This window comes from Acinonyx jubatus, chromosome F2, assembly GCF_027475565.1.
Source record: "Acinonyx jubatus isolate Ajub_Pintada_27869175 chromosome F2, VMU_Ajub_asm_v1.0, whole genome shotgun sequence".
NCBI classification, from domain to species: domain Eukaryota; kingdom Metazoa; phylum Chordata; class Mammalia; order Carnivora; family Felidae; genus Acinonyx; species Acinonyx jubatus.
In genome coordinates, this window is record NC_069394.1 from 2,888,973 (window position 1) to 2,907,218 (window position 18,246).

Sequence of the window (18,246 nt, forward strand, 5' to 3'; positions counted from 1 at the left end):
TCTCTCTCCCTCTCTCTCTGCTCCTTCCCCACACACGCTGTCTGTCTCTGTAAAAGAAATAAATAAACTTACAAAAAAAAGAGAAAAGATGTGGGGCACCTGGGTGGCTCAGGTAAGAGGTTAAGTCAGCTCAGGTCATGATCTCACGGTCTGTGGGTTCGAGCCCCGCGTCGGGCTCTGTGCTGACAGCTCGGAGCCTGGAGCCTGCTTCTCTCGCTCGCGCTCTCTCTCTCTCAAAAATAAAACGGAGTGCGCATGAATTCTCCCAGGAGCCACCGCTCTTCCTCTTCCCATAAGTGGCCTGAGGCGATCTCTGAAAATGGTTCGCTATTCACTTGACCCGGAAAATCCGACAAAATCACGCAAGTCATCAGGGCCAAATCTTCGTGTTCACTTTAAGAACACGCGGGAAACTGCCCAGGCCATCAAGGGTATGCATATCCGAAAAGCCACCAAGTATCTGAACGATGTTACTTTGCAGAAGCAACGTGTGCCATTCCAACACTGCAATGGTGGAGTTGGTAGGTGGGCCCAGGCCAAACAGTGGGGCTGGACACGGGGTCGGTGGCCCAAAAAGAATGCCGAATTTTTCCTGCACATGCTTAAAAATGCAGAGAGCAGTGCTGCACTTAGGGTTTGGATGTAGATTCTCTGGTCATTGAGCACATCCAGGTGAACAGAGCCCCCAAAATGCGGCGTAGAACTTACAGGGCTCACGGTCGGATTAGCCCATGTATGAGCTCTCCCTGCCACATTGTGACGATCCCCACGGAAAAAGAACAGGTTGTTCCTAAACCAGAAGAGGAAGTTGCACAGAAGAAAAAGATATCCCAGAAGAAACTGGAGAAGCAAAAACTTACGGCCCGGGAGTAAATTCTGCATAACATACATGCAAATAAAAGTAAAAACGGAAAAATAAATAAAAAATAAATAAAACATTTACAAACAAAAAAAGTGAGCACGTTCTTCGTGAACCCACACGGAGCGAAGGTGCTGAGCTGACACCTTGTTTGGGTCCCCAGCTGTGCTCCCTAGATGAGGGTGCCAGCAAGAGGGGTGGGTGCTGACCCTGCAGGGCCTCTGGAGGATCAGTTGCATTCCAGCCGTTCCAGGAGAGGGAAGGGAGGCCGGAGCATTCGCTCTCCTCGGCCTCCGTCTTTGGCTGAGGACCGCTCTGGGGAGAGGAGGCTCCCCCAGCTGCTTCTGAGTCTCTGCATGTGTAGACGAAACGGACTCTGGTAGCCCAAGTCAGTCCTTCAAATAAGGGCTGCCCACCCTTGGGAGGGAAAGCCCCCCAAGCCAAACTGAAAGAGGGGTGCCTGCGCACACTCACGAAGTCTGAGGAGCTGTGGGCACAGGAGGGCACCGCGCCTATGCCACCTGCTGTGATCATTAAGGACAAAAGCAAGGGCAGAGCAGTGTGCATCCACCCTCAATGTGGGCACAGGTTGCAATGGCTGTGCTGAGCGACTGTCACACTGAGTGACAGTGGCAGCTGCCTCTGCGGAGGCTCGCAGAAGCGGGGGGGAATCCGGCAAGTGACTTACTTTTCCTTGTCACCCTTCTGTACTTGTAAAAGAAAATTTTGCACCACGTACAATTTTTACCTGCTCAAAAAATAAAATGATATCAGAAACCAACCTTGCCATGTTGATGACTCAGAACACTTAACACTGTTAAGACAGCAGCACTCTCCAGGTTTGTGTATAAACACTACACAAGCTCTATCAAAATCTTAGACCAGATTAGACCTTCGCTTCCCGGAAACTGCTTTGTCTACGCGTGCAGGGAGCCAGAAGTAGCTAGGGACTCGCATCTCCCTAGAGTTACCTTCTGTGTAGAAATGGACAGCTGACCCCCAAAAGTCACACGGAAATTGAAGGGACCCAGAAAAAACCGAAACAATCTTGAAAAAAACCAAAACAACAAAGTTGGAAAACTCACACTCTTCGTTTCAAAAGTTACATGAATTATGGTAATCGGAGGCTGTGTGGCACTAAAATCAGTGAATGAATCGGTCGATGGAACAGAATTGAAGGTCCAGAAATAAGCCCTCACATTTATGGTCAATTGATGTTTGGTAAGGATGGAAAGAATAATTGTTTTCAGCAAACGGTACTGGGACAACTGGATGTCCAGATGCAAATGAACGAAATTGGACCCCTACCTCACACCATCCACAAGAAATAGCTCAAAATGAATCGAATATCTAAATGTAAGGGCAAAACTACAAAGTTCCTAGAAGAAAACACAGGGGCTAATCTTCATGATTTTGGATTAGGCAGTGGCTTCTTAAACATGACCCCAAAAGCCCAGACAACAGAAGAAAATAACAGGCAAATTGGATTTCATTAAAAGTAAAAACTTTTGGGGACGCCCGGGTGGCTCAGTCGGTCAAGTGCCTGACTTTGGCTCAGGTCATGATTTCACAGCTCGTAGGTTTGAGCCCCGTGTTGGGCTCTGTGCTGACAGCTTGGAGCCTGGAGCCTATTTCAGATTCTGTGTCTCCCCCTCTCTCTGCTCCTCCCCTGCTCTCTCTCTCTCTCTCTCTCAAAAATAAACAGTAAAAAAAGGTAAAAAAAAAAAAAGTAAAAACTTTTGTTCTTCAAAGGACACCATCAAGAAAGTGAAAAGACAGTCCTGATAAAGGACTTATATCAAGAACATATGAAGAACCCTTAAACTCAAAAATAAAAAGACAAACGATCCAATTTAACAATGGGCAAAGGTTCTTCAAAGAAGTTGTACAAATGGCGACTAGCACATGAAAAGATGCTGAACATCATTAGCCATCAGAGAAGGGCAAGTCAAAATCAAAATGAGACACAACTTGTATCGGTCAGCTCAGCTGCCTAACAAATACCCAGACCGGGGTGGGGGAGCCTAAACAGAAACTTATTTCGCACAGACCTGGAAGCTGGAAGTTCAAGATCAAGACGCTAATAGGGCTGGTTTCTGGTGAACCTTCTTGTCCTGGCGTGGAGACAGCCACTTTCTCACTGTGTCCTCACGTGGCCCTCCCCGTGTGTGTGCACCCATATGTGCCCGCACACATGCGCGCGCACACAGGTCTGCTCTCTCTCCTCTTAAAGGGACATTGCTCCTATGGGGTTAGGGCCCACACTTATGGCCTCATTTAAACTTAATTACCTCCCTATCTCCAAACACAATTGCACTGGGAGATAGGGCTTTGACATATGAATTTGGGGGGACACAGTTCAGTCCATAACCCCACTCATGCTGGCTTATTCAAAAAGACAGATGATACCAAGTGTTGTAGAAAATGTGGAGGGGTGGCCCCGTCACTTAAGTGTCCAACTCTTAATTTTGGCTCGAGTCATGATCTCACGGTCTTGAGATAGAACCCCCGCGTCAGGCCCCATGCTGAGTGCAAAGTGGCTTAACATTCTCTCTCTGTCTCTCTCTCTCTCTCTCTCTCTCTCTCTGCCTCTGCCCCTCCCCCCACTCATGCTCTTGCATGCTCTCTCTCAAAAATCAAAATAAAAATTTTTAATGTGGAGGGTTCAGAACCTACGTGCTGCCGGTGTGAGTGCCTCGCTTTGCAGTTGTATGCCTCAGGAAAAGTCAGCGTGAGATGAATTTTTGAGGGGCGCCTGGGTGGCTTCGGTTAAGTGTCCGACTTCAGCTTGGGCCACGATCTCTCGGTTCTTGAGTTCAAGTCCCATGTTGGACTTCCTGCTGACAGCTCAGAGCCCGGAGCCTGCTTCCGATTCTGTCTCCGTCTCTCTCTCTCTGCCCCTCCCCTGCTCATGCTCTGTCTCTTCCACTTTCTCGAAAATAAATAAACATTAAAAAAATTTTTTTAAAAGATGAATTTTTGAAAACCGAGGATTCTTTTTTTTTTTTTTACCATTATTGTGATAAAACACACATGACATGAAATTGACTATTTTAGCCATTTTTAAGTACATGGGTTCAACACCGTGACGTAAATTCAAACTGATGTGCAACCGTCGGCACCGTGCACCCCCAGAACTTTTCCATCTCCCCAAACCAGCACTCAGTCCCACGGATACAAAATCCGCCCCGCACTCCCCCCACCCCCACCCCCACCCCCTCCCACACGGGCTTAGCTGCTTGGCGGTCGCCTGTGGAGACCTGGTTCTAACCTCAGCTCAGCACCCGTGCACCCTGAGCCAATGGCATTGCCTTCATGAGCGTTTCCCGTCTGTGACCTGGAGCTGATGACAGCACCCACCGGGGGAGGGGCCGTCCCAAGGGTCAAATCAGATGATGCAAGGGTTGCTAAGCAAGAAGCCTGCCCTGGGGCTGCTATGATCCCGCAGGATCTCTCCAGCCTCCCAGCTGCCCCCCTTCGCCCCTGACTCTGACCCCAGGGCGCCCACGCCCCTCTGTGTCACCCCACTTACATCACCAGCATCTTCACTCAACGGCTCCCTCTCCTTGGGCTCCCCCCAGACGGAGCCCCCCTCCCTGCTTCCCAAATGTGAACGAGTCAACTTTACTTGATGTTGTGGGTTGAATCGTGTCCCCCCCAAAAGATATGTTCAAGCCCTAATCCCTGGTACCCGTGAATGCAAACTTGTCTGGATATAGGATCTTTGCAGATGGAAGCGAGTTCAGATGAGGTCAGACGGGAATGCGGTGGGTCCTAATCCAATGACGGCTGTCCTTACAAGAGGGAGGTTTGGACCCAGACACACAGGAGGAGAATATGTGACCATGGGGGCGAGTTTGGAGGGACATCCACGAGCCAAGGGGCACCAGCGAATGCTGGAAACCACCGGAGGCCAGGAAGAGGCGAGAAGGACCCCCTCCCAGGGTCTTCTGAGCCTTCAGACCTCTGGCCTCCAGAAGGGTGGGACGACACATTCCTGTTGTTCCAAGCTGCTACTTTGTGGTACTTTGTTACACGGCCCGAGGTGAGTAGTACACTTAACCCTGTCCCTCCATAGCATCACTTCCCTTTAACGTCTCCCCTGGTCCAATGCTCTCCCACCCTTCCAGGTTAGCCTCAAAAGCCTCCTTTTCCTCCAGGAAGCCTTCCCTGAGCATCATTTCCTCCCCGCCCTTTCCTCCCCCATTGCTTCTGCAAGTATGGGCCCCCATCCCCCAAATCTCATAGCGCTTTGTACCCGTCTGAACACGTACCGCGTTCTGCCCTCAAGTAAATGTGGAAGAGGAAGATGCTTTCTGGAAGAGGTGACCCTGAACAGGGTTTGGAGGATGAGTAACTACGATGTGACAACTTCGTACCAGTCACTGAGTGCCTTACTTAGCCATGTGTTCATCCAACAAGCGCTTATGAAGGGACTCTTGCACTCGTTCCCCAGAATGTGGCCCCAGAGCCAGGGCAGCCCTTTCTCTTCTCTGGCTGGGCCCCTCTACTCCCAGGACCTCCTAGCAGCCCTGGGCAGGGCTCAGTTTGAGTTTATGCCCAGGCAAGGTTTGTGACTCGAGGGCATTTTCCACGTGTGGATGGAGCCTTGGGGACGGGAGCGTTTGGCAGAAAGGAGGACAGAAGGCTACAGAGCCTCCCGGGTTAGTGAAAATAGGACCGCTCTGGGTTGGAAGCACACGGGCTAGGGAGACAGTCCTGGTCCCAAATCCCGACCCTGCTACTTTCCAGCGGGGTGACCCGGAAACGCTGAGGCTCTGGGTCTTTACCCGTTAAGTCGGGGTACGAGTGCCTGCGGGGTTCAGGGGGCCACCTGCTGGGCGGCGAGCAGCGACTCTGCCTCCTGCAGTAACCAGAACAGGCCAGCAGGGGTCTCCAGAGCGACTCGAAAAGCGGGGCTCTGGCGACCAAGCTGGGTGTGCGGAGGCCGGAGGGCGGGAGGGCTGAGGTTCTGTTCACCTTGCGCCCTGCCTACAGGTCCCCCAGCAGATGGGTCCCCCAGCAGAGCTGCGGGGCACAGCGGACAAGGTGGGCTGGGACACTGGGTACTGAGAGGGCCTCAGATTGGGTCCCGGGGACAGAGCTAGGTGAGGCCGGTTTCTACCTCCGGGGGCATCTCACCGGACCACAAGCGATGCCAGCCCAGGCCATGGCGGGGGGGGGGGGGGGGGGGGCGCCACAGGGCCCTGATGGTGGTGGAGCTGCTTGTGCCCAGACACATTTAACTCCTGTGATCCTTCCTGCAACCCGTGCTACACAGGAGGAAGGCCAGACACAGAGGGGCTCAGGAGCCTGCCTGAGGTCACACAGCAGGCAAGTGGCAGAGCTGGGACGAGAACCCAGCTGGTGTGGTAACACTCACATTCTGACCACCCCACGCCCGGTGGAAGCTGCCCCGTTTCCCTCATTAGGTGGGGATGATGGACAAGGACAAATTAACAGAGGAAAAAAAGAGGAAAGGTGTTCCCGCAGAGGGAACTGCATGAACGGAGGCCCAGAGGCAGGAGAGAACAGGCAGAGGGGCAAGTCGTTCAGAGGGGCGTCACAAGAAGCAGGGCACAGAAGGACTGCTGTGGAGCCGAGTGCAGGGCATTGGCGAGGTCAGGTGGAGCCTCCCCTGTGGCCGTGGGGTGACGCAGGGCTGGGGCGGGGGGGCGGTGGGAAAGGCAGTGAAGAGGCCAGCATCGTCTCCAGGAGGAAGCTGTGGCATGTTTGGGCGTCTCCGTCAGGCCTCTCCCGGTGACCGGAGACAGAAATCATCGGCAAAGGGTGATTTAGGAAGAGGCTCTAGGAGCCCCTCCTCCACGGGCAGCCAGGAGTCAGCCCCTGAAACTGAAGTCAGGGCGCCGAAGGCCATCAGGACCCTGTCTGTCTGTCCTGCCTGCTTCTCTCTGCCCCCTGGCTTCCTCCCTCCCTCTCTCCTGCACCTGTTCTTCACGTGGCAGTGAACGTGGCCCCTTCAACTCCCAGGGCAGGCATGAAGTCCTACAGAAGGAAACCACTGGCCCAACACGGGGCAGATGCCCATCTCAGACAGCTCTGCTGTGGCTGGCGACAGGGTTGTGTGCAAGTGTGGCCAGTCCCTGGGAGCCACGTGGATGAAGTTGGGAGAACTGGAAGGGTGGGAGCATGCCACACCCCTGGGGACAGCAGACCCCTGTCCTGGCCGGTGCTTGGAGATACCTGCTCTCAGAGTCTAAGTCCTTTAGCTTGGGTAAATGTTGTGAGATGGCCCCGCCAGCTGGACAGGTCAGTCCTGGGCACGGCTCCACCAGTGTGAGCACACCTGTCTCCCCAGCGTCTCTGTGCCGGAGGGCTGGAAGTCATCAGGAAGATCCAGGTTCAAATCCCGGTGCAGTCACCACAGTAGATGAACAATGGCCACAAATTCTCTGACATCCTTTCTTTGAGAGGCAGGCCCACAACTGCTTGACCAGCAGGATACGGTGCAGCGGGCGTGGTTCTTATTTCTGGCTCCGGGCTTCTAGAGGGAGGCGGGTTCTTGTCTCTTGGAGCACTGGCACTTGTCTCTAGGAACCGGGCTCTCAAACTGCAGGGGAGCCCCCACGATAGACCCTGGGCAGAGCTGACCCCAGCTTGGTGGCCGGGAGTGCACCGTCCAAGAGGCGGACCCCCATCCAGCGGCCCTGGCTGACGCCACGGAGCACGGGCCAGCCTTCCTCGCCGAGTCCTGCCCAAATGCAGACCGGGGAACCAGATAACACGGTTGCGAAACCCCGCTGAGTTTCGGGGTGGCTTCTTACCCGGCAACAGATCACTCGAAGTAACCCATCACCTGTGTGGCCTCTGAAACCTGTTTTCCCGTCTGAAGAAGGGAGACAGAGTGTTCGTCGCAGGGTTGGGGGGTTGGGTGAAAACTGAGCATCCAGAACACGGGGTCCGTGCTGCCCTGCTCGCTGCCGTGGCCCAACTCCCAACACGGCGCCGACGGAGTGACTCTCATCTCACAGGCACGAGTGCTGAGGGCACTTGCCGAAGGTCACACGCCGTGAGCCGAAGAAGGAGGACTCAACCCAGGTGGGGGGAATGGCGCAGCCCCAGTACTTTCCAGAGACAGCGTTGCCTCTGCAAAGCACACGATCCCAGACGGCCTTCTGGTCCTGCTGAGTTTTCTTCTTTTTCCGGAAGCCTCCTTCTTCCTTTTCGAGGAATCCCATTTTCCCAAGAACGGCTCAAGCAATGCTCCCGCCCTCAAGTCGAAGGGCGAATGGGCAGATCCTCTGGGCCCAATTCTCTCTCTTTTTTAATGTTTGTTTATTTATTTTGAGAGAGAGAGAGAGCGGGAGCGAGGAAGGGGCAGAGAGGGGGAGAGAAGCCCACGTAGGCTCTACCCCTGGGAGTACAGAGCCCGAAGCGGGGCTCAAACCCATGAACTGTGAGACCATGACCTGAGCTGAGACCAAGATTGGGACGCTCAACCGACCGAGCCGCCCAGGCACCCCAACAGGCGGACCCAGCTGAATCCAGGCCTCATCAGCACTATTACTAACCCCTTGTACTGATGGAGAAACTGAGGCAACTTGACCAGGGAGCCAGAGGCGGACCCGAGGTCTGAACCTGGGTGATGGGTCTTCCCAGGAGAGCTTTCAACTCAGGCTGCGTGGGCCTCAGCGGGGATGAGACAGCATCGAGGACCTGGCCCTCCCCTGGGTCCCACCCCAGGCCCCGCCTCCCGCCCTCCTGCCCTCACCCTCCTGCCCTTGGGGGCTGGCAGCTACAAGACAAGCCATCCCCTTCCTCCCTTTTCCTGCCAATTTGCAGGCCAATTGCCCCCCACATAAGGGTGTCCCCTGCAGGGCCCCTGCCCCCAACTTCACCCCCAGCTCAGCTCAGCCCTGCATGCCCGCAGCTGCAAGTATTTCTGTGCTCTGTGGCTGCACTTGACTATGAACTCCCTCCGGGCAGGGACAGCCCCAGTTTATTTCAGTGACCCCAGCACACAGAGCTCAGGCAGGAGACTTGTAAAGATCCCTTTGCATCAGTCCCTTTGGGTCCTCCCACTTATTTTTTTTTAAATTTTTTTTTTCAACGTTTATTTATTTTTGGGACAGAGAGAGACAGAGCATGAATGGGGGAGGGGCAGAGAGAGAGGGAGACACAGAATCGGAAACAGGCTCCAGGCTCTGAGCCATCAGCCCAGAGCCTGACGCGGGGCTCGAACTCCCGGACTGTGAGATTGTGACCTGGCTGAAGTCGGACGCTTAACCGACTGCGCCACCCAGGCGCCCCAAAGGGTCCCCCACTTCTGATCCCCTCCCATGCCCATCCTCATGCTGGGGGTCCTGGGCCACCGGCTGCCCACTGTCACAACCTGCCCACCTGTGTCTGTCCACTCTGTCCCTGATGGTCGTGCTGCTGCCCACAGAGCCCCCCCAGGAGCTGATGTCCGCTCTCCCAGGGGTTCGAATGCCCACCAGGCATCTGCACCCCTGTGTCTAACGCACCTCCCACCTGCCTGTCCCTCCCAGACAGACTTGAGGACCCCAGCTGCAGGCAGAACTTGGGAGGCCGGTGACAAGGTGGGGCTCAGGGTTTGACAAGGTGCCTAAGGCTGTAGGGGAGCCCTGGGGGTGCTGTGCAGGAGCAGGGGCCTCCAGGGGACGAGGGAAGAAGTGTAGAGTGGGGTGTCAGGAGCCGGGTCAGTCAGGACCTGGCTGAAGGTCTACCTCTCATCCAGTTAATGCAGGAAGTCAGTTGGGCAGTTTGCAGACCCTGAATTGATGTTCTTTTCAAGGTTAAAAAAAAGAAAAGTCTGCAAGGAAGGCAGGTGTGCAGAAGCAAAGAATAAATAATGATGCTTCGTATTCTGAGCCATAGACGGGGAGAGAAGGCCCCCCAATACAGTGTGACCCCACCAAGGTCACCAGTCAGGAGGGATGGGATGCCAGATCCAGATGCCAGATGCCGGAGTGAGGAGATCCCCTTGCTGGGCCCAGGCCGCGGTGGCCTGCTGTGACCTGTTAGTCGTTAGGACAGGGACACAGTGCATTGTAATGGGACCGTGCTTTTTCCGTGGCTATGGCAGGGCCATACACACGGCTGGCAGGGGGCCAGGCAGGCGGCGGGAGGGCAGGGGCACATTGGTGCAACGGCAGGGCCCCGTCTGTGCTGAGAGCAAGCAGCCACAGGGTGACAGGTCACTTACCCAAAGGTCACTGGGCAGGGACACAGGGGCCACGGGCAGGGGCAGGTTTCATTTTCAGCTCTGCCCCTTTTCTGCTGTGCGCCCTCGAGGAAGTCACTCACCCTCTCTGTACTGAGTGGCCTTGCCCTTAAAATGGGCCATGACTGCTCCTCACAGGAGTGTGGGGTGACTGTGTGCTCCCTGGTCACCCACCGCCTCACCGTCCTCCCTCTGAGCCCTGCAGGGACTCCTCCAGTGTCTTCTGGACAGGGCCACTGCTCTCTGCGTCTCCTCCCTAAACGGCACCATCACTGTCCCAGCAGGATGCTCTCCTCACAGCACACGGAGTCCGAGCTGACGTTCAGGCCCCTCGTCGGACACTGAAGCGGTGAGCTGAGCCTCCGTGCGCCGAAGGCCTTTCTGGGGGGCCGAGTGCCCGCCTGGCATCTGCCCCCCTGGGCCTAACGGCCTCCCCTGGGGGCTGCGGTGAGGAGCACGCCAGGTGGATGGCCAGGGGCGGCTGTTCACGGTGATGGGCTGGGCGGACACAGCCCAGGGAATACTCAACAGTCGCAGCTGGAGTGAAGGAGTCTGTCCTTCCTGGGGGAAGGGAGACAAGAGAGAAGGCCAGAGGTGGCCCAAGGCGGGGGATGGGGGGGGGCAGGGATGGTCGGAGTGTCCCTTCCCCGGGGCTGTTGCGACACATTAGCGCACACTTAGGGCCTAAACGCCCGTGGCTGTTCTCTCGCGGTTCCGGAGGCCACGCGTCTGAACTCAGATCCGCTGACCAAAATCAGGGTGTTCTCCGGGCGTGCGCATCAGCGACTCTGAACAGAGTCCCTTCCCTGCCTTTCCAGCTTCTGGAGCTGCCTCTGGGGGCCTCGGGGCCCAGCCTCCAAGTTCAACGCCAGCAGGTAGCACCGCGCCTCCGGTCAGCATCGCCTCTGTCCGCGTCGACGCTCTCGTGAGGGACACTTGCGATTGCATTCAGGGCCCATCCAGACAATCCAGGGCAGTGCTCTGATTTCAAGATCCTTAATCTAATCACACCGGCAAAGTCTCTTTTGCAAAGAAGGTAGCATTCACAGGGTTCAGGGATTGGGACCTGGCTGTTCTCGGAGACCTTTATCCAGCCGACCACAGTGTGTTAATGGCTGTGGGGCCACCAAGCCCTGTCCGTGACTGTCGTTTATGATGGGCTTTGCCCACGGAGCTGGCGTGCAGCCTCAGAAGCCTTCTTTTTTAAAAAAAAAATTTTTTTTCAACGTTTATTTATTTTTGGGACAGAGAGAGACAGAGCATGAACGGGGGAGGGGCAGAGAGAGAGGGAGACACAGAATCGGAAACAGGCTCCAGGCTCCGAGCCATCAGCCCAGAGCCTGACGCGGGGCTCGAACTCACGGACCGCGAGATCGTGACCTGGCTGAAGTCGGACGCTTAACCGACTGCGCCACCCAGGCGCCCCATCAGAAGCCTTCTTAACCCGGCCCTCAGGCCACCATCACCAAGAGGCTAGCGTTGGTTCACAAGGTGTAACTTAGGTGCCTTCCCACAGTAGGCATTTGAAATCATTTGGTTGACCTGAACCATGAGAGAATTTGCTGGGCAGTTTCCCCCCCGTGTTCTCTTTACCGTAAGAAATATTTTAGTATATTCTTTCAGCAAAGAGTTGTGTGAAGGTAGAACGCATATGCTTGCAACTCCTGTGAGGAGAATGATCAAACCTGTGTGTCTTAGGGTGGTTTGCCAGAACCCGTTCCATAGCAGGGTGGGCGTGGGGGACTGAGGGCTGCTGGATCAAACTGGTCCTGATGCCAACTCACATCTCCTCTGCCTCACCCGACCCCGGCCACACTGGGATGGCCAGCTCCGTGCAGGCGCCCACTCAGAGGTGTCATGGGCTGGGCCCACCCGGATACCACCTGCATCATCCCCAAGGCTTCTCCCAAGGTGGGAGGCCCTGGGGGCAGCCCCCCAGCGAGCACGCTGGGGCAGACGCTCAGGGGAGTCATGCCTGTGCAGCCACCCCTGACCGCTCGGCCAGGACAGAAGCCAAAGGTTGCATGCTGCCCCCGGCAGACATCCTGGGGTCACTTCACAAGCTCCTTAGTGGCTGCCGCAGGATAGAACCCGGTGCCCGCGGCAGTGGCCAACTTGAGACCCGGGCCTCGGTTCCTCCTCCGACCCTGCTCCCTGAGAGCGGCCATCCCTGAACCGGTCCCTCCTGGTTCCCGGGCCCAGAGCTGTCATACTGACCCCTTGGAAATCAGAATGCAGGATGATAGCAGTTCCCCTTTGGGGGCCTCTGCGTGGGGTGGGCCTCACCCTGGAACACTGGTCAGGAACGGCTTTCTCGGAACCAGTGGACCCTGGAAGGAAATGGCGCGATCAGAAATGCGCGTGTGTTAGCTGGCTATTGCTCTGTAACGAATTCCCCGACAGCAGCCATTTCTCTCTTGGGTCTGAGGGTCTGGGGTCCGGGAGTGACCTGGCTGGCTGTTTCTGGCCCAGGGTCTCTCACGCTGGTGCAGCCCAGGGGGTCAGCTCGGGCCACACCATCTGAAGGCTTGAGCGGGCCGAGGAACCCTCTGCAGGGCTGTCCTCACCACGCAGGACTCCCCAGGACGCGGGTCCCTGCAGGTCATCGTGGAGGCTGGCTACTAGTACATAATGGTGACACTTGCACGACCCGGGTGTCTGCATCAGACAGAACAGGCTGATTTGTGTGCAACGTTGCATTTTCCCGTTCAGCCACCAGAGCCAAGGCACCTTGGCTTCCTTCCTTCACCTCCTGGTCTGCTGCTTCTCCATCAACATCCCTGGGGAGACCCCGGGGCAAGAGGCGAGCGTGTCCAGGATCGACCTCGTGTTCACTGTCCCCTGGGCTCCCACTGCCTGTCCTCCTCTTGGAAACTCGGTGCATCCTGGAGAGAAAGCCCTGACCGAGAGCAGGGCGGGGTGGGGGTGGGGGTCTCCCGGGGAATATTTTCCTGCTTTGCTTCTGTAAGAACCAAGTAAGTGCAAAATCACTTACTTGTTTCGAAGCCTCATTACTAAACGCTAAATATCATTATTTATTAAATGCTCGTGGTTCATTCTATTTTTAAAAGTGAGCATCGGATGTGTGAAGCCTTACGTGTAAGGCACGGAGCTGGACTGGAATGGAGAGTGGGCGATGGGACAGTACCTCCCGGAGTCTGTGCATACTTCGTCAGAGAGGCACGGTGTTCCTGTGGTCACTCGGACTCAGGCACGTGGTCAGGAAGAGGGGGAGTGGACGTTCGGACTAGGTTGGCCAGAGCCCAAGCCCTTGGCTGGCCCCCACGTCCCCTGGGCCACAGCTGCCCAGGAGGGGGACAATCTGCAAACAATATTGCCCCTGGGTCCCACCCCACATGTTCCACGTGTTGTAGGGCCCCACGCTCCAGCCTCCGGCCACTAAGACTTTTGGGGCCCCTTCCACCCCCAACCCACTGGGCCTGGGGCTCATGCTCTGCTGGGCTTTGCAGCCTGGCTCTGAGCCACATGCTGTGACCTGGTTTGTCCTTCCCAGAGACTCCAGCCCAGCCCCGGCCATTTGGCCTGAACCAGACGGTCCCCTCCACACGATGGAGTCTGGAGACAGCCTTTGGCCCCACTAGGGCCGGACCCCTCTGGTCTCTAAGCCCTCAGCGCTGTTCCTGACAGGTCCTATTTCTTCACTGAGTGCCTACTCAGATGCTGTGCTGGGCCCTGTGACAAGGGACGCCTCGTTCCTGCTCTCAGTGAGGCTACGGGGACATGCAGAAAACCCAGTAAGTGGCCGAATACGTTGGGCACATGGTCACGAGTGCCTCCTGGCAGGTCACTGAATCCTGTGAGGGGGCTACAGGAGTGGGGGTGGGGGAAGGGCTTTCCAAAGAAGGGACATTTAGGCTGAGATGAGAGGGAAACCCAGGAGTCGGTGAGGCACATAGCAAGGGGAACAGAGCACCAGCATAGGGAACAGCAATGCACAGGCCCTGAGTTTGAAAGAGTCGGCACAGTGGGAGGACTGGGAGAGGCCAGCCAGCTGGCTCCTGGGCCCCGACCTCACCTCTGGGACCCCAACCCGCCCAGGGTAAACCAGAGATAACAAACCTGGTCCTCGCAGTGGAGGCGCCCTCTGTAAGAACTCAGAGCCCCTGTGTGCTCAGTGACTAGCACCAGTATTAACAACAGTGTAGACAGGCAGTGGGGGCAGCAGGGCGGTGCCTAAGCGGGAGGCCAGGCGTGGGTCCTGAGGCCGACCCTTCCTTGGCCCGAGACTTGGGGCGAGGCAGGCCCCCCCACCCAGGTTCTGGTTTCTGGGTGTCAGATAAAGCAGTGCACTGGGGAACAACGCCCCCCCTCCCCGGGCCGAGTGTCTATTTTGTGCCAAGCACGGGCTAAATATGATGCACACACAGTCCCCATGTGCCAGGAGAGTGGGGCTCAGGGGTGGGTGCAGGAGGGACCCTGGGTCTGGGCTTCCACACTCTGTTCTCACCCAGGCCACCCCCTTGCTGCACAGGAGCAAAGGACCCAGAGGGCGTGCCACCAACACGCAGGACAGGGGGGGCCTGGAGGCTGAATGGCAGACGCTGGTGGGGTGCTGCTGTCCCATGGTCACTGGAGGGGAACGGGGCCCTGGACCGGGGGTGGGGGGCCTCTGCGCAGGAGGAGCAGGGTGCTGGGGAGGGGGTGGGTAGGGACACCTGCTTAGAACCTGGGGTTCCACCCAGTCTCCCTAAATGAACTCGGCCCAGGAAAGGTCTGGAGGTCAAGAGCTGCACACTTGAGGCCCTACTGTGTGCCGGCCTGTGTCTCTGCCCAGCTCCACACTCAGCTCCGTGGGGCCTCCTTCCTGTTTCCAACTTGGCCTCCTTCTCCTGGTTTCCAAAACTTCCAGGAAAGGGCAGGAGGAGGGAAGCGGTGGGGTGGGTCCGGGAACTGCCTGTTCTCCCGAGTTCCACTGGGACAGCCCAGAAACTGGGGCAGGGAGGCCCAGACTGAGAGGGAGAGAAGAGAGGGAGGCATCAGGAGGGGAAGGGAGGGGAAGGCAGGAGAGGGAAGGGGAGATTGCGGGGAGCAGGGGGAGGGACAAGGAGGGGGAGAAGGAGGGGAGGAGGGAGAGGCCTGATGGGAGGGAAGAGGAGGCGGGGAGGGAGAGGGAGGGGGGCAAGGAGAGGAGGGAGGGGGAGGGGAGACCTGGGATCCGGCAGGGACACTTGCTGGGGGGAGGGTCTGGCATGAATGGCTGCAAGGAGGGATCTGTGCGTGTGTGTGTAGCTGCGTGTGTATGAAGAAGTGTGTGCTTGTGAGAGAGGGTGAGCGACGGTCTGTGTGTGAGGGTGCAGGTAGTGACGGCTGGCAGAGACCCACCCGGAGGATGACCTCAACGCAAACCCAGGCTTCCCCAAGGGGCGGGGACCCTCGGGGGAGGCCCCTTGTCCGGCTCCCCTCTCCTGCCTCATCCCCGTTCCTCCTGGGAAGGCCCAGGATCGCTGGGCAGGACTTTCTGCAGGAGGCTTGGGGGGCAGCAGGACCCCTGGGCCATGGCAGGCAAAACCAGGGGAAATGACCTTGCCCTGCACGCATGTGAGAGAGAGAGAGTGTGTGTGTTGTGTGTGTGTGTGTGTGTGTGTGTGTGTGTGTGGCTGGGTGGGGAGGTGGGGAACAGGGACATGGATCTCCTGGCTCAGTCCCACCTTCCTTCTGCTGGTTGTCCCCCAGCACTGACCCACTGTCACCTGAAGCCACACCCCCAGCACACCCTCTGGGACCCTGATCACCACAGGAATGCTCCTTCCCGGGACCCAGGCTTCACACTGGCCAGCTCCCCACCCAGGCGGCCCAAACAGGTTGTAGTGGGTCGACGTGTCCCCCCAAAATCCATGATGACCCAGAACCTCAGAATGTGAACTTATTGGGGAAAAGCGTCTTTGCAGATGTCATTAGTTAGGATGAGGTCATGCTGGAGCAGGGCGGTCCCTGTATCCGCTAAGATGTCCCTATGTCCTTGTAAGAAGGGGGGGGGGGACTTACAGAGACACGGGAAGAGGCCACATGCAGACTGAGGCACAGACTGAGTGATGAGGCCACAAGCCAGGGAGGACTGGGGCTCCCAAAGCTGGGAGAGGCAGGAAGCGTCCTCCCCCAGAGCCTTGGAGGGAGCCCGGCCTTGTCAACACCTTGATTTCAAAGGCCGGCCTCCAGACGGTGGGAGGGTGTTTCCTGTTGTTTAAGCCAGTTTGTGGTCATTTGGTGCAGCACCCCAAAGGGCACAGACACAAGGCTGTCCCCTCCCTCCCCCCACCCACCCCCAGTGCTTTGGCAGGGGAGGGTATGTGCAGTGGGGCGGCCTCAAGACCTCCACTCAGAACTCCAGCTACACGTGGCTGTCCAGGGCCCTGGCTCCCTGCTCAGGGTATAGCCGGGTATCCCCTGGGAGCTCCCAGGCAGTCACTGGGCGGGGGGAGGTGCACCGCCTCTGATGGGGGCTCAGGACTCCCCCGGCCTTGCCAAGCTTCCAGGATGTTCCTCAGCTCCCTCCCTAACCTCACAGACTTCCCCCTGCCAACCCTGCCTGGACACCTGCTCCCCTCGGGGGGCCTGGGTTGCTGGGGCAGGGAAGCAACACTGAATCACTCTCCCCACGCTGCAGATGCCAAAACTGAGGCTCAGAGCAGAGAGGCCTCTCCCTGGGTGGGCGGGCCCTGAGTGGGAGCCAGAGGTCTGTGCCCCAGCCCACTCCCTCGGCTAAGCGGCTAGCTCGCTCTCTCGCTCTCTCTCTCCCCCCCCCCTCTCCCTCCCTCTCAGGCAGCTCCCCCCAGCTGCAGGCCTGGTTGCCATGGTGTTGGAGGAGGAGAATGAGGAGTGGATTCCTGAGCTGCATCCAAAAATACACACACACCACTCGCCCCTCCTTCCTCACTCCCTTTCTCCAACGTCAAAGCCTCCCTTTGTGCAGCGGAGGCCAGTGCTACTTTCATCCAGACGGCCTGGAGCAAAGGAGGTCAAAGAGGCACAGGGTCCAGGAAGTGAGTCAGGGGACCCCAGCCCAGCCGGCCGACCTCCTAAACCAAGATGCTCCAGACCCTGCCTTCCCACAATGAAGGTCTGCCAGTGGTTCCCAGGCAGGTGCTTCCTGCCACTGTGCCTTCGCAGGCACCGTTCCCTCTGCCTGGAAAGCCCTTCCTCATCCTTCACGTCCAGCCCTCCTGGGAAACCTCCCCTGAGTCTCTCGAGGGTCCCCCTGCATTCTGCACCTGCCCCCACCACCGCCATTTTCTTGTTGTGTTCTCGTGGGAGGTCTTGGGACGGGAACTTCCTGCTACCTGGTGTCCCCAGTGCCTCATATGGGCACTTGCTCAGTAAATGCAGATGAAGGAAGGAAGGAAGGAAGGAAGGAAGGAAGGAAGGAAGGAGGAAGGAGGGAGGGAGGGAAAGGGGGAGGGAAGGAAGGAGGAAGGAAGGGTGGGAGGGAGGGAAGGAGGGAGGGAGGGGGAAGGGAGAGAAGGAGAGAAGGAAGAAGGAAGGAGGGAGGGAGGGAGTGGGGGAGAGAAGGAGGGAAGGAGGAAGGACGGAAGGAAGGAAGGACGGATGGAGGGAGGAACAGTCCCCCTGGCTGGGTTCCAGATGGCCTATAGAAGTGACACATGTCACACCCTCTGGGGCCGGGGCTCTGTCAGCAGTGCTCCTAAGCCAGTCCCAGGGAGGAGGCAGAGGGAGCGAAGGATGCGAGTGTCAAGGTCTCAGGCAGCCCCCAGGACCGCGAGGGCAGCTAGGTGAGGGGTTGCAGGTGAAGAGAGGGGTCAGGGAGGTGCGCTCGCCGGCCGCAGGCAGACTGTGGGGCGCGGAGCCAGCAGGACGGGCACCGGCGCCCGGAGCGGAGCAGGTCTCACTCAGAAGCCCTTGGGTGTGGGGCTGGCTGACGGCACCGGAGGGATCCGGCCGCGTGTCCCCTTGAGGGAGCCCCCGCAAGCTGGGCCCCAGGTCAGGGTGAGAAGAAACCAGGCAGCCCCCTCCCCGGGCACCCAGACTTCCCACTGGAAAGAAGCACCCTGGCAGGTCTTGTCTCTGCCACGCTGGGTAGGGAGGACCACTGTGCCAATGGCTTACTGTGTACAATTCCGTGTATTTTTTACCAAGAGCGTGTATTATACACATACTAAGAAATTTTTTTAATGTCTGTTTTTCAGAGAGACAGAGACAGAGCGGG

General features: G+C 57.5%; 1 pseudogene; it reads left to right on the top strand.

Moving 5' to 3' along the window:
• Positions 1 to 253: 253 nt before the first annotated feature.
• On the top strand, positions 254 to 909 carry LOC106984419 (60S ribosomal protein L17-like; annotated as a pseudogene).
• Positions 910 to 18,246: the final 17,337 nt, after the last annotated feature.